The sequence below is a fragment of the Nomascus leucogenys genome, chromosome 9 (assembly GCF_006542625.1).
Source record: "Nomascus leucogenys isolate Asia chromosome 9, Asia_NLE_v1, whole genome shotgun sequence".
In the NCBI taxonomy this organism is placed as follows: domain Eukaryota; kingdom Metazoa; phylum Chordata; class Mammalia; order Primates; family Hylobatidae; genus Nomascus; species Nomascus leucogenys.
Window position 1 is genome coordinate 109,123,722 of NC_044389.1, and position 15,537 is coordinate 109,139,258.

Below are 15,537 nucleotides of genomic sequence, written 5' to 3' on the forward strand. Positions count from 1 at the left end.
AGCTCAGGCTGGAGTGAAGTGGCGCAGTCTCGGCTCACTGCAACCTCCACCACGCAGGTTCAAGCGATTCTCCTGCCTCGGCCTCCCGAGTAGCTGGGATTACAGGCATGTGCCACCGCGCCCGGCTAATTTTTGTATTTTTAGTAGAGACGGGGTTTCACCATGTTGGCCAGGCTGGTCTCAAACTCCTGACCTCAGGTGATCTGCCTGCCTCAGCCTCCCAAAGTGCTGGGATTATAGGCATGAACCACCACGCCCGGCCTGCGCCCAGCCTACTTATTTATTCCTAACTTTATCTTTTTTTTCAATAAGCCTTTTGCACTCCTACATTTATTTTTAACTTTTATTTTAGGTTCAGGGATACATGTACAGATTTGTTATATGGGTAAATTGTATGTCACAGGGGTTTGGTGTACAGATTATTCTGTTACCTAAATTATAAGCATAGTGCCCATAGGTAGCCTTCTTTTTTATTATTATTATTTTTTAAAAATTTGAGGCAGGGTCTTGCTCTGTCACCCAGGCTGGAGTTGGAGTGGCATGATCACAGCTCACTGCAGCCTCTACCTCAGGCAATCCTCCCACCTCAGCCTCCCTAATAGCTGGGACCACGGGCATGCACCATCACATCTGGCTAATGTTAAGTTTTTGTAGAGATGGGGTTTCGCCATGTTGCCCAGGCTGGTCTCGAACTCCTGAGCTCAAGCGGTCTGCCTGCCTTAGCCTCCCAAAGTGCTGGGATTACAGGTGTGAGCCGCCGCGCCCGGCTGACAGCTATAGCTTTTTGGTCCTCACCCTCCTCCCACCCTCCACCCTCAAGGAGGCCCCGGTATCTGTTGTTCCCTCCTTTGTGTCCTTGTGTCCTCAGTGTTTAGCTCCCACTGATAAGCAGAACATGCAGTATCTGGTTTTCTGTTCCTGTGTTAGTTCGCTTAGATAATGGCCTCCAACTCCATCCATGTATAACTTTATTTTATAATATAGAAAACATTGAACAGTCATTGTTAAGGAAAACTTTGATGACTGTTCCTATTCAGAAATTTACTTATTTAAATGTCCTTGACATTTTTTCTTTTGGAGACAGAGTCTTGCTCTGTCACCCAGGCTGGGATGCAGTGCCGCGATCTCTGCTCACTGCAACCTCCACCTCCTGGGTCCAAGCGATTTTCCTGTCTCAGTCTCCTGAGTAGCTGGGACTATAGGCAGGCGCACACCACCATGCCTGGCTAATTTTTTGTATTTTAGTGAAGACAGGGTTTCACCATGCTGCCCGGGCTGGTCTCAAACTCCTGAGCTCAGGCAATCCGCCCGCCTCAGCCTCCCAAAGTGCTAGGATTAGAGGCATAAGCCACCGCACTTGCTGCCTTAAAATTTTTAAACTGCATTTATAATATTAATACTTTATACTTTTAAATACTTTAATTTATTCACAAGCATTCTCAAGTGCTTAACAACTAACTTTGGCGAATCTCTGGTTTTTTTAAATGTTCCCATACTGCCTACAATCTTAATAAATTGGCGTTGAATATCTGAGTTTAAATCACAAATCTATATCAATTACTCAATTACATATTTTAAGTTGGAATCAAGAGGCCAGTCCATTCATTGCATTTAAAATTACAAGTTAAAATATGCCACATCCTCTTAAAATGGCAACTTCTTAAAATATCAAATATGTACAGATCGCCTAAACGTAACCCCAAAATATCAAAAGTATGAGTTTGTTTCACGCTTCTCTGTGTAAACAGACTTTTCCAGGGTTAAGAGAGACTTACCCAGTAAAGAAACAATGATGTCATTACCAGCAAGTCTGGCGTCCTGTCCCAAGGAACTGAAGTTGCTTATTGACTGGGACAACCCCTGCTCAGGACACAGAATTGAATTCTTGCCTGTAAAAGGGACAGAAAATACGGAGGCCTGTTGGAGCTCTTATAACAGGAGCTCCTGGCCCCCCAGGGGGAAGGGGTCCCCACCACGCTTGCTTCCAGACCTACTGACTTTCCTTCAAAGCCCACAGTGGCCTCAAGGGGGTCAAGAGCCCACCCATTCAGGTGCCTGGCTGGTTGGCTTGGGACATCCCTGGCCCAGTCACACCCCAATTCAGGTGACAGCCCAGGAGATGTCAGCAGACCCCCTCCTGGGAGTGTGGAGAATTAGCATTTCTCTATCCTTGCCAAAAAGCAATCTCAGTTAGTGCAGATGCAAGAAAACCACATCATCTTTCTCTCCCCATGGGGGAAGGGCTAGCTTTATTAGTTCTGGAGTACAAATTAGTCATCACTGTCATTCTAGCTAAATCGAGGTCAGCTTTCTCCCGATTTAGGCTGAAATTAGCAAAGACCCTTCTGATTTGACAGTCAAATGGGAAGGGAATTGATGGATCCCAGCACAGAGGTTGAAGGTGAGAGGCTGCAGGGATCCCAGGGTGCCCTGTGCTTCTGTTGCAGCCTTTTTTCTTTCCTTCTTTTTTTTTTTTTTTTTTATATGGAGTTTCACTCTTGTTGCTCAGGCTGGAGTGCAATGGCCTGATCTCAGCTCACGGCAACCTCTGCCTCCCAGGTTCAAGTGATTCTTCTGCCTCAGCCTCCCGAGTAGCTGGGATTACAGGCTCGTGCCACCACACCTGGCTAATTTGGTATTTTTAGTAGAGATGAGGTTTCCCCATTTTGGCCAGGCTGGTCTTGAACTCCTGACCTCAGGTGATCCACCCCCGTCCTCAGCCTCCCAAAGTGCTGGGTTTACAGGTGTGAGCCACGGCGCCTGGCCTTCTGCTGCAGTCTTGATGCCACGTGCTTTACTCCCTGTCTCAGAGAAAGAAAAAATTTTTTTTTGCTCTTTCCCTAGAAACCGAGAAAATTAGGTTAATCAGGCAAACAAGTGGTAAAGATAAAAGACTCCCCCGCTCCCCACTGACCCCACCACACACACACTCACACACACACACACACACACACACACACACACACACTCCTCCAGGTCCTGGCTCTCCTCCTCCTGCCCCAGCAGCTGAGCCTGCAGCCCTCCCTGCTCCCACCCCCACCTCAGGGGCTTGGACTCCTCTGCCCTCTGCTCACCTTCCCCATGGCTGCCCAGTCATCCCCAACTGGCAACATTCACTGCGATGGGAAGGGCACAGGCAGCTCAAGACTAAGTCGCTTCAGGAAGACGGGAATCCCCTGTTCACACCACAGAATGAGGTTTCCTGTGTGCAGAGAAGGAGGAGGGCTGGGAAGAAGCAGCTGGAGACAGGAAGGAATGACGTGCAAATGACGTAAAGAGAAACGACACTTCTAAGTCATCAAGAACAGAGTGCTAAGAGGAAAGAGGTCTGTACTGGAAAATGAAAGATTTGGATTACATGGAGAAATTTTCTGAAAGTGAAATCTGTTACAAATAGATTTGGCTGGCCGGGCGTGGTGGCTCATGCCTATAGTTCCAGCACTTTGGGGGGCCGAGGCGGGCAGATCACCTGAGGTCAGGAGTTCGAGACCAGCCTGGCCAACATGGCGAAATACTGTGTCTACTAAAAATACAAAAATTAGTCAGGTATGGTGGCGCACACCTGTAATCCCAGCTACTTGGGAGGCTGAGGCTGGAGAATCACTCGAACCAGGGAGGCGGAGGTTGCAGTGAGCCGCCATTGCACTCCAGCCTGGGTGACGGAACAAGACTCTGTCTCAAAAAACAAAAGAAGAAAGAAAGAAAAGAAAAAGAAAAAGAAATGGCTTCTGGGATATAGGATCTGCAATGCGTGAAACCACAGCCTGGCTTTCTGTGCCAAGCTCCCATGCTGCCGTCCTCACTCCTGGCTGTTCAGGCCCCTCCTAACAGCTGTGTGTGCGTGTGTAGATACCGCGCAGATTGTGTGTGGCTCTGCGTGTAGAAGTTCAGGCAGCAATAACAGGACTGCTGGAATTATTTTAGGTAGGGAGGCCTCCTCACTGCACCCCAAATCTCACCCCCTGGGAAGATCACTAAGCTGTTACGTGAAACCAGTGTTGACTGAAAAAGGTTCATCAACTTCACCTAACAGTTTTTGCTGATGGGGTAGAATCTTATCTCTCGAGTGTGTTTGCACCCTTCAGAAATGCTTTCGGCTACATGTAAATGAGAACCTGACTCAAGGAGGCTTAAACACATTGGGATTTGTTTTTCTCACAAAACAGGAAGGTCTGGAGGCAGCAGCAGTTAATCCTTTGAAGGCTGAATCATGTCAAGGACAGCCTCTGTAGTTCCTGCACCCTCTTCCTCAAGGCTGCAGCTGGGCTGCGGTAGTGGCAGGCATCACGCCGCATTTGGGATTCGGGCAGCAGCGTATGTCCCTTTAATCCAGAAGGCTCAGCACCCTCGGGACCCCTCCCCGCCCCCAGTGGATGTCTGCTTGCGTCTTCTTGATTAGCTGCAAAGTGGTGCTGAGAGAGAGCAGATGGAACGTTTCTGAAAAGTTAAATACAAGAAAGGGTTTGGGAATGCGAATCGGGTTGGTCTTTTCCCGGGTCAGCCCCAGTGCACCTCTTTCTATAGAACACACTGCCCCCGCCAAAGGCTTGGAGGACGACCCTCAAGACCCCCCGAGCCATGGCATCCACCTTCCCGAGTCCTGCGTATCCAGATGACATGCAGGCGTCCCCCTGGGGTCCAGAGGCAGCTCCTCGTGATCCCACAAGCTATAGCCCAAAGACATGTAGTCGATTATCAACACATCGAGTAAGGAATGGTGGAAGAGGAAACAGACCATTGCAATACGATCCCCCTCCAGAAACTCAGAGGATGGGAAGACAAAAAGAGTCACACACGAGATCCCGCTGGAAGGAGCAGTGAGGTCTCCCTGCCCTGGCAATACAGCAAGCTCCCCAGTGAGCCAGCCTGGCACCTCGTATCAGACCTTCCCACTAACTTCCATGGCCTCTGGGAGGGTCCTCCAAGGCCTCATCTAAGGGGGGCAGGGGCTACTGCTAGCCAGCCTGAGGGCTTCTTTGTTGCTGTTTTTGAGATAGGGTTTCACTCTGTTGGCCAGGCTGGAGTGCAGCAGTGCAATCTTAGCTCACTACAGCCTCGACCTCCGGGGCTCAGGTGATCCTCCCACCTCAGCCTCCTGCGTAGCCGGGACCACAGCAGGCACGTGCCACTGCACCCAGTTAATTTTATTTTTTTTTAGAGATGGGCTCTCACCATGTTGCCCAGGCTGGTTTCAAACTCCTGGGCTCAAGTGACCCTCCCACCTTGGTCTCCCAAGGTGCTGGGATTACAGGAGTGAACCACTGCACCCTTTGATTTCTGGGACAATGTAATTACCTTACACATCTAGCTGTAAATTCCTCGTCTATTCTGTTTGGTTGCATGCTCAAGCAGCCATAGCAAAGGCCTTCTCTCCACACATCATCCAACCTAACACCTTCTCTCTCCCAGAGGCTGGCCCTGGTGACCTGCCCACCTCCTCCTTTGTCTCCTGGAGGCTGGCCCTGGTGACCTGCCCACCTCCTCCTTTGTCTCCTGGAGGCTGGCCCTGGTGACCTGCCCACCTCCTCCTTTGTCTCCTGGAGGCTGGCCCTGGTGACCTGCCCACCTCCTCCTTTGTCTCTTGGAGGCTGGCCCTGGTGACCTGCCCACCTCCTCTTCTGTCTCCTGGAGGCTGGCCCTAGTTGCAGGAAAACAGGCTCAGGGCTGCCACCGATTCTACATTATGGTGAGTTGTTTAATTATGTCACTGAATATTACAATGTATTAATAATAGAAATAAAGTGCACAACAAATGTAATGCTCCTGAATCATCCCCAGACCATCCCTCAACCCTGGTACATGGAAAACTGTCTTCTACAAAATTGGCCCCTGGTGCCAGGAAGGTTTGGGAACCACTGTTTTATGATACAGCTTTAGTCTCTAGGTCTCACAACAGGTGGGCATGCAACTGATCATTTACCATCAAGTAGGACCCTGATTTTCCAGGCTGAAGGAGTTGGGTCCCCGCCCCACCACTGGACCTCCTCTTAGCCAACGCCATACATTGGTGTCTGTCCCGTGGAGCCACTGGCTCTCAGATACCAAATTCCCTATCCGTTAGGTATAGGTATGTTTTTTGTTTGTTGTTGAGATGGAGTTTTGCTCTTGTTGCCCAAGCTAGAGTGCAATGGTGTGATCTTGGCTCACTGCAACCTCTGCCTCCTGGGTTCAAGCGATTCTCCTGCCTCAGCCTCCCGAGTAGCTGGGATTACAGGCATGCGCCACCATGCCTGGCTAATTTTGTATTTTTAGTAGAGACGGGGTTTCTCCATATTGGCCAGGCTGGTCTCGAACCCCTGACCTCAAGTGATTCACCTGCCTCGGCCTCCCAAAGTGCTGGGATTACAGGTGTGAGCCACTGCACCCTGCAGGTGTACGTCTGTTAAGTAACAGAAACCCCAACTTACTGTGACTTAACAAAAAGGGATTTCTTTTTCTTGTAGAAGTGAGGGTGAGCAGTCCAGGACTGGTGCAGAGGCTGGATAATATTCTGCTGCAGTGAGCTGGAGTTGCTCACGGTCTGAGCCCTCCCCTGCATCTCCAGGCACCGGGCCCCAGTTCAGGGTTGAAGCCAGGGACACAGGAGTTGCAGCGGCTGCGTTTTTCCTTTCACCAAGAAAATGAAAGCTTTCCCCAGAAGATGGAGATATTTCCACTTTTATCTCCCCAGACAGAATGATGACACTTAGGTGCTGGGGAAGTGAGAAATTTGTTTCCTACAGAAGGGGTTTCCCGGAGAAGGGCTGGGGATGACAGGTCACCAGCTCAGCAAGGTCCACAGCGCTGCTCTCTGGGGAGGAGGAGAGGGCCTCTGCCGGCCTGCAGGGCCTGTTCAAAACACCCTGAGCCTGGGGTATTTAAGGTGCTTCGTACCTGATTCCTTACAACTCACTCAGAGCGAATGGTTTAGACAAGCACCAATCTTGAAGGAATTGAAAACACTTTGCTAGATAAAATGAATCATTTCAGATTCCCAAAATTAACTGAAGTTCTGTACGTCGGCACAAAGTTGTGGCTTTGCCATCTGACGGAGGACGCGCAGCAGTCGTCTCTGGCAGGGTAGACTGAGACCTGAACGCTGAGGGACTTAGGACCAGCGGTGCCGTCCAGGCCTGGCTGCAGACGGTGAGTCGCTCTGCCGCTCAAGGATTGGGCAAAATGTGCGAGCCAGTGTTAACTTTTGAAGTTTTGGTGTGGATGGGTGTTCAGTGGCTTCAGTGAAGAGTTCACGCTTTGGAATGACAATTTTTGTCTTTTTTCTTTCTTTCTTTTTATTTGTTTATTTTTTTTTGAGACCAAGTCTTGCTGTGTCGCCCAAGCTGGAGTGCAGTGACACGACCTGGCTCACTGCAACCTCTGCCTTCCGGGTTCAAGCAATTCTCCTGTCTCACCCTCCCGAGTAGCTGGGACTACAGGCGCGTGCCGCCACACCCGGCTGATTTTTTTTTTATTTTTAGTAGAGAGGGGGTTTCACCATGTTAGCCAGGATGGTCTCGATCTCCTGACCTTGTGATCTGCCCACCTCGGCCTCCCAAAGTGCTGGGATTACAGGCGTGAGCCACCGTGCCCGGCTGTGTTTTTTTTGTTTGTTTTTTTGTTTTAATTTGAATCCTCAGTCACCAGAATTTTTTTTGTTTTAGTAAGGCTGTAAAAGCCAGAAAGGGGGAAAAAAGTAATATATTTTCTCTAAGCTCTGAATGTGGGGGTTTCTTGGGCCAAATTATATTATACCTTCATTTGTTTACTAGCATTGTTTTTTACATATTTTAGAATCATATTTGTGTCTTTTTGAATAGGATTTTGGGGTATCTAATACTTTAAACAAATTCTCATACTGCCTAATAGTAAGCTTTTTTTTTTTTTTGAGACGGAGTCTCGCTCTGTCGCCCAGGCTGGAGTGCAGTGGCGCAATCTCGGCTCACTGCAAGCTCCGCCTCCCGGGTTCACGCCATTCTCCTGCCTCAGCCTCTCCGAGTAGCTGGGACTACAGGCACCCGCCACCACGCCCGGCTAATTTTTTTTTGTATTTTTAGTAGAGACGGGGTTTCACCGTGGTCTCGATCTCCTGACCTCGTGATCCGCCCGCCTCGGCCTCCCAAAGTGCTGGGATTACAAGCGTGAGCCACCGCGCCCGGCCTATAGTAAGCTCTTCATAAATCCCTCCTCAATGGTTAACTTCAGTGCTATAAAAATATATACTTTCCTGAATGTTTCTTACTCTGTAGTTAAGTACAGAGGTAGCATCTTTCAATACTGGAAAAAACAAGTTACATCACTATTTCCTCCTTGCCTAATATTTCCAAATTCATTTGTTTCAAAAAGAAGTTCTGCCTTGAGTCTCTCCTTCCCGTCACGCCCAGGGAAGGTAATCTACCCAACACAAATCAGCTCACTACAGGCCACTAAACAGCTCAGCAAATCTGGTGGCACCACCCTGTTGGAAATGTTATTTCAGTCTCTGGAAACAAGTTCTGGGTGTGCCCGGAGGATTGGCATTAGCGGGAGGGGACTTGCTTCTCGGAGCGAGAGGCTGTGTGGGAGAGCAGTGGGAAGCCTGAGAGGACATGTGAGCCCGTGGGATTATTTTTGTCATAAAACATGCTTTGTCCAAAGGCTTGGAGGAAAAAAGCACTGGCTTCATTTCTGCACAATCATTGTTGTTAAAATAGCACAATTGGTGGCAGCAGAATGTGAAGATTCTGTATCATCCTCCCTGCAAGGGTGAAGGTGTTTGTGAGCTTTATCAGAGGGCATTGGAGACTTTTTTTTTTTTTTTTTTTGAGACAGGTTTGACTCTGTCACCCAGGCTAGAGTGCAGTGGCACAATCTCGGGTCACTGCAGCCTCCGCCTCCCGGGTTCAAGTGATTCTCCTGTCTTAGCCTCCCAAATAGCTGGGATTACAGGCACATGACACCATGCTGGGCTAATTTTTGTATTTTTAGTAGAGAGAGGGTTTCACCCTGTTGGCCAGGCTGGTCTCGAACTCCTGACCTCAAGTGATCCAATATTGTTGAGCTGGATCAGTGGATGTTAGGCATCAGAACTGCCCTTGAAGGCTGGTATGGTGGCTCACACCTATAATCCCTTGCACTTTGGGAGGCCAAGGGGGGACGGTCGCTTGAGCCCAGGAATTCAAGCCTGGGCGACAAGAGCAAAACTCTGTCTCAAAAAAAAAAAAAGCGAAAACCAAAACAACAACAAGAAAAAAAACAAGAACTGAATGTGTTTTCCTTTGGAGAACGGGACTGGTGGAGGCAGAGTGCTGTTCTGATTTATGAGTATTTGAAGACTTAGTTGATTTTATAATTATGTACAGATATTATTTTGACAAAAACTAAAATTAAATAGGAATACCAGCTGTAAACTTACTTTTCAATCCAAATTTTGGTAATAATTATGCAAAATTCAGTTCAGAATGACTTAATCCAGTTGCACCCTCATAAAATACCTGTGTATACAGCGGTCGTCTGGGAGAGTTTATTCAGTCACCATCAGCTTACTTCTGAAGCGATTCAGCATCAATGATTGTTACTTAGTTCCTTATTCTGAACCTAAGCACAGTATTGCAAGTAACTGCAAAGCATGTCTGCCAAATTATCAGACTTTTATTCCATTTATTCCTTCTGCTTTTTTCCAAGAGAAATGAGTAACAAAGTTCCCTTAGCAACCCCCTTCTTGTCAACCCACTTCCTCCCCTCATGTGAAACCTGGTTTCAGCAAGCCAGGGACCCACAGGGGTTTGTCACGAACCGGTCCATGGATAGACACTGTCTTAGCTTATTGGAAACCTTATGTGTTCACTGCTTAGATTTGAGCCTTAAGTTGTGGGAGAAAAATGCAACAGGAAGAGAAGAGGATAATAGAGATTTAATAGGAGGTATTTTAATATTGTGTGAGAGTACAGAGGAGGAAAAAAGGGTGGTTACTAAATAAAAAAACCCAGCTGTTATCAAATCTGCAATTTGCTGATACCCTTTGACCATATTTAAAAATACATTGACCAGGTGCAGTGGCTCAGTGCCTGTAATCCCCACACTTTGGGAGGTCAAGGCAGGAGGATTGCTTGAGTCCAGGAGTTCGAGACAAGACTAGGCAACATGGTGAAACCCCGTCTCTACAAAAAATACAAAAATTAGCTGGGCATAGTGGGATGTGCCTGCAGTCCCAGCTACTTTGGAGGCTGAGGTGGGAGGATCGCTTGAGCCCAGGAGTTTGAGGTTACAGTGAAATATGAATTTAATAATCTTGACATTTCATATAAATGACATTTCAAAATCTTTACAATATCTTGCTATAAATAAAGTAACGTGTACAGCTCCATCATTTACATAAATCTAGACCCTCACGGCTCTGGTCAGGACTCAACCACCTCTATACCTTAGTGCCTTAGATCAGGGGTTGCCAATAAAAGAGAAAAGAGAGAGACCAACCCAGAAATCCACTGACTAGTAAAAGTCCCAGAAAGAGAAATACAGTGAAGCAAGGAGGGTCAGTTATCAAAGAACTATCATGAGAAACACTTCCAGAATTGAAGGATATGAGTTTCTGGATTGAAAGAGTTCATCCCCTGGCCAGGCACAGTGGCTCATGCCTATAATCCCAGCACTTTGGGAGGCCGAGGTGGGCGGTTCACTTGAGGTCAGAAGTTCAAGACCAGCCTAGCCAACATAGTGAAACCCTGTCTCTACTAAAAATACAAAAATTTGCCAGGCATGATGCACATGCCAGTAATCGCAGCTACTCGGGAGGCTGAGGCAGGAGAATCGCTTGAACCTGGGAGGTGGAGGTTGCAGTGAGCCGGGATCACACCACTGCACTCCAGCCTGAGCAACAGAGCAAGATTCCGTCTCCAAAAAAAAAAAAAAAAACAACAACAAGAGGGTTCATTCCCAATGCCCACCATGCTGAATGAGAAGAGGTCCACGGCATAGTCGTGAAACTTCCAGACAGTGGTTCCAGAACCTTCCAGAGAGAAGAAAAACAGGTCAGCAAGGAGGACACTGACTTTACCAACAGCAAAACAAGAAAATGAGAATGTAGCAATGCCCTCAAAATTCTGAGGGAAAATGGGTTTTAATCAAGAAGTCCACATTTAGTCAAACTAGCAATTCAGCATGACAGAATTATGATTTTTGTGGGTGGTGGTGAGTGCCTGTGGTCCCAGCTACTCTAGAGGCTGAGGTGGGAGGATCGCTTCAGCCCCTGAGTTCAAGGTTGCAGTGAACTATGACCACGCCACTGCACTCCAGCCTGGGCAACGGAGACCCTGTCTCAAAAGAAAAATAGAAAAAGAAAAATGCAGAATTAAGATTTTTCAGACATGCATGGCCTAACAAACTGTATCTCCCCTGTATCTTTTCTTAGGAAACTACTTCAAGATAAGCTCCACCAAAAATAGAGAGAAAATTAAGAAGATTAAGACACAGGATCCAGCACAACGCTCCAGCATAGGAGAGACCAAGAGAACATTTGACAATCCACTGACTTCCTAGAAAACACAAGAGTGGGCTGGGCATGGTGGCTCACACCTGTAATCCCAACACTTTGGGAGCCTGAGGTGGGTGGATCACCTGAGATCAGGAATTCGGGACCAGCCTGGAGAAACCCCGTCTCTAAAAATACAAAAATTAGCCCAACGTGGTGGCGCACGCCTGTAGTTCCAGCTACTCAAGAGGCTGAGGCAGGAGAATGGCGTGAACCCAGGAGGCAGAGGTAGTAGTGAGCCAAGATCGTGCCACTGCACTCCAGCCTGGGAGACAGAGCGACACTCCGTCTCAAAAAAAGAAAAAAAAAAAAAAAAAAAGAAGCAAAGTTTAGCTTTCCCATGCCCCCACCCCCCGCACCCTCCCGCCCCCACCAAACACACACACACTCTCCTATTCATTCTTTCAAGTTAGGCCTAGGGCAACATTAAAAAACAAACCTGTAATCAGTATTTATATGATATGGCATTTTGTGTATTCATCTCAGCTGAGTCAGTTGTATATCATGGTTAATTACCATTATTTTACAACTTTGGAAAGCCCCTCATCTTCCCGCTCCCGGATGGACCACGAGTTCTCCAGGCCCCTGTACGGCTATGGACCAAGACTTCTTTAATCATGACCTTGGGAACTGCTTTCCTCTCTCCTACTTTGGGTTCCCTATTTCCCCGAGTCAATGCCATCTTTTTCTGGGTTTACTCCTTCAGTTGTAGCGAGTTAGACTGAATGGAGATGAGGGAGGTGGAAAGTAAGTACAGCCTCTTCTTCCGAGACATCTGCTTAGGAAGAGAAGGAAGGAGCCTCATGAGGATGTATTTAGAAGTATGGAGGCAGAGACCAGCAGCAGGTCAGCTAAAAAGTTAAAAGTAGTTCCCGCGGGGGAGGTATGCAGCTGGGGACTGTTGTTTCTCAATTATGGGGCTTGTGGTGCCAATAAACCTCACATGAGTAGCAACTCAGCAGGCCCAGGATACGTGTTGGAAGGAGAATGAGGGAAGGGGCAATTCTCCAGGCAGCGGGGAGAGCGTGAGCAGAAGTCACTGCCAACCCTCCCACCACAGGAACCTAAGGGAAGGCGCGGCGCAGCGAGGGCAGTGAGAACGCCCCGGCTTCCAAGCAGGAGTCTAGACGTGGTAAGGATTGTGTATATGGGAGTGGCTTGAACAGCTGAGGCATTGCCTTGGAAGATGAGAGGGGTGCACGGTTAAAGCAGGGAGACCAGCGGGAGCCCACGGGCCTATTCCCAGGAGATGAGGGGTCAGAAATGAAGGAGCTCCACTGCGTTACCATGAAAGATGGAAAAGAAACAGAACCGGCGGTCCTCAACTACAGACTGGATCTAGATAGAAGGGAAAGTGAGGAATCGAGGGTGATTCTTGGGTTTCTGAGTTAGATGACCGAATAGATGATGCTTTCCCCCAAATCAGAGAGTTTGGCAGGAGAGCTTGAAAGGGAAGAAGTGAGTTAAAGTTTGGGACGTGTGTTTGAGGTGCAAAGGGGACAGTCAGGGGATGGTGTCTAATAGGCACTTGGATACAGATCTGAGGTTTGGTAAGAAAGACTGGCTGACATTCAAATACGGGTGAGTCACAGAAGCAGCCCAAGGCCGAGGCAAGGAGATAAAAACACTTGGGAAGAGGTAAAGGGTGAGCGATACAGGGAGGCACTGGGAGGGCCGCGGTCTCTGTCCTCAGGAAGGGAGTGGTTACCAGCGTCAAGTGCCATAAAAGGTCAGGAGACTCACTGCACGGCTCTTAGCTGAACTATCAAGGAGGCCTGGTGGAAGCAGAGGTCTAATTTGTAGTCGACGCAGTCCTCATTCCGCAAGTGTGGGCTGAGTGGAAGAGGCAGTAAGAAGCAAGGAAGTGGAGGCGGGATGTTGGGATTCTCTGAGGAGAAAGAATGGGGACACCAGGGAGTTGGGGAGCGGCTAAAAACTCAAGGTTTGACCTATTTCCATTAAAGATGGGAGAGATTTGAGGAAGTTTATATGCCAGTACAGTTTGAAAACGGGAGAGACAAAAGGAAAGTCTTACCATGTAATCCAGCAATCACACTCCTAAATATGTACCCCGCTAATGTGAAAACATGTCCATGAAACACCTGCACATGGATGCTTATAGCTTTACTCATAGCTGCCAAGAACTAGAAGTAATCAATATGGCCTTCAGTAGGTGAATGGACAAACATATGGTGGTACATCCGCACAATGAAATAAAGAACGAGCTATCAAGCCACAACAAGAGATGCATGAATCTGACAGGCACATTGCCAAGCAAAAGCAGCCAGTCTGAAAAAAGCTGCATGGTATGTGCTTTCCAGTTACATGACATTCTGGCAAAGGCAAAATTATAGACAGTCAACACATCAGTAGTTGCCAGGAATGCAGGTGTGTAGGGTGGAAATTTCACTACATAGATGAAGCTACGTAGATTTCTTAGGGCTTTGAAGCCATTCTGTGTGATACTATAAAGATGAATCCATTAAGTTTTTTTTTTTTTTTTTTTGCGACAGGGTCCCTGTCACCCAGGCTGGAGTGCAGTGGCGCAATCTTGGCTCACTGCAACCTCCACCTCCTGGGTTCAAGCGATTCTCCTGCCTCAGCCTCCTGAGTAGCTGGGATTACAGGCATGCACCACCGCACCCAGCTAATTTTTTTATTTTTAGTAGAGACAGAGTTTTGCCATGTTTGCCAGGCTGGTCTCAAACTCCTGACCTCAGGTGATCTGCCTGCCTTAGCCTCCCAAAGTGTTGGGATTACAGGCGTGAGCCACTGCACCCGGCCTGACATTAAGCTTTTGTCAAAGCCCATAAAACTTTAGAGCACGACTAAATCTTAATTTACGTACATTAAAAAAAAAAAACCAGGCCAGTGGCTCACATCTATAATCCCAGCATATTGGGAGGCCGAGGCAAGCCATAACACCAGCCTATAGTCCAAGGAACAGCAGCAGCTTGGCTAAATGCCTCACCACCAAGTAACGAGGTTCATCAGTTTTTCAGCCCAGGGAAATTGGGTCCTTATCGGTCCCATCCTACCTCTTCCATCTTTCAGGATTTGTCATGTGCAATCCCAGCTACCAATCTGTTATCAGTCAGGGGTCTTAGGTGCAGATTTAAAAATTCACTCTAGCTTAAGCAGAAAGAAATCTACCAAAAAAAAAAAAAAAAGGATTGGGTGCAGTGGCTCATGCCTATAATCCCAGCACTTTGGCAAAAACATCGTTTGAGCCCAGGAGTTCAAGACCAGCCTGGCTACCATGGAACTCTTTTTCCACTAAAAATAAAATTAGCCAGGCGTAGTGGCACATGCCTGTAATCCCAGCTTCTTGGGAGGCTGAGGCACAAGAATTGTTTGAACCTGGGAGGTGGAGGTTGCAGTGAACTGAGATTGTACCACTGCACTCCAGCCTAGGCAAGAGTGAGACTCTTGTCTCAAGAAGAAGAAAAAAAAAAAAAAGGACTTAAAGGCCAGGGACATGCTGCAGGTTTTATGTAAAACAAAATTCCCAAACCCCTCCATAGACTGCTCTGCCAGATACCAGACACCAGCAGGGGTGACAAGGTCTCTGCCACTGCTGCCCCCAGGGCCACACAACACTGTGCAGAGGAACCCTTGCCGAAGTCAGAGGACAGACTCTTCACACAGCTTCTCTCCCACACTGCGGTGCTGGTCTGATCAGAGATCCCAAGCGCATAACCCTACTCAACCTGCAAGACAGGCTGGGAAAGCAAGTTTCTAGTCTCTTGCGGGGAGGAGGGAAACGAGGAAGTTCCCCACACAGAAAAAGGGGTTTCAGGCTGGGCATGGTGGCTCACGCCTGTAATCCCAGCACTTTGGGAGGCCGAGGCAGCCGGATCACAAGGTCAGGAGATCGAGACCATCCTGGCTAACACGGAGAAACCCTGTCTCTACTAAAAATACAAAAAATTAGCTGGGAATGGCGGCGGGCACCTGTAGTCCCAGCTACTTGGGAGGCTGAGGCAGGAGAATGGCATGAACCCAGAAGGCGGAGGTTGCAGTGAGCCCAGATCACACCACTGCACTCCAGC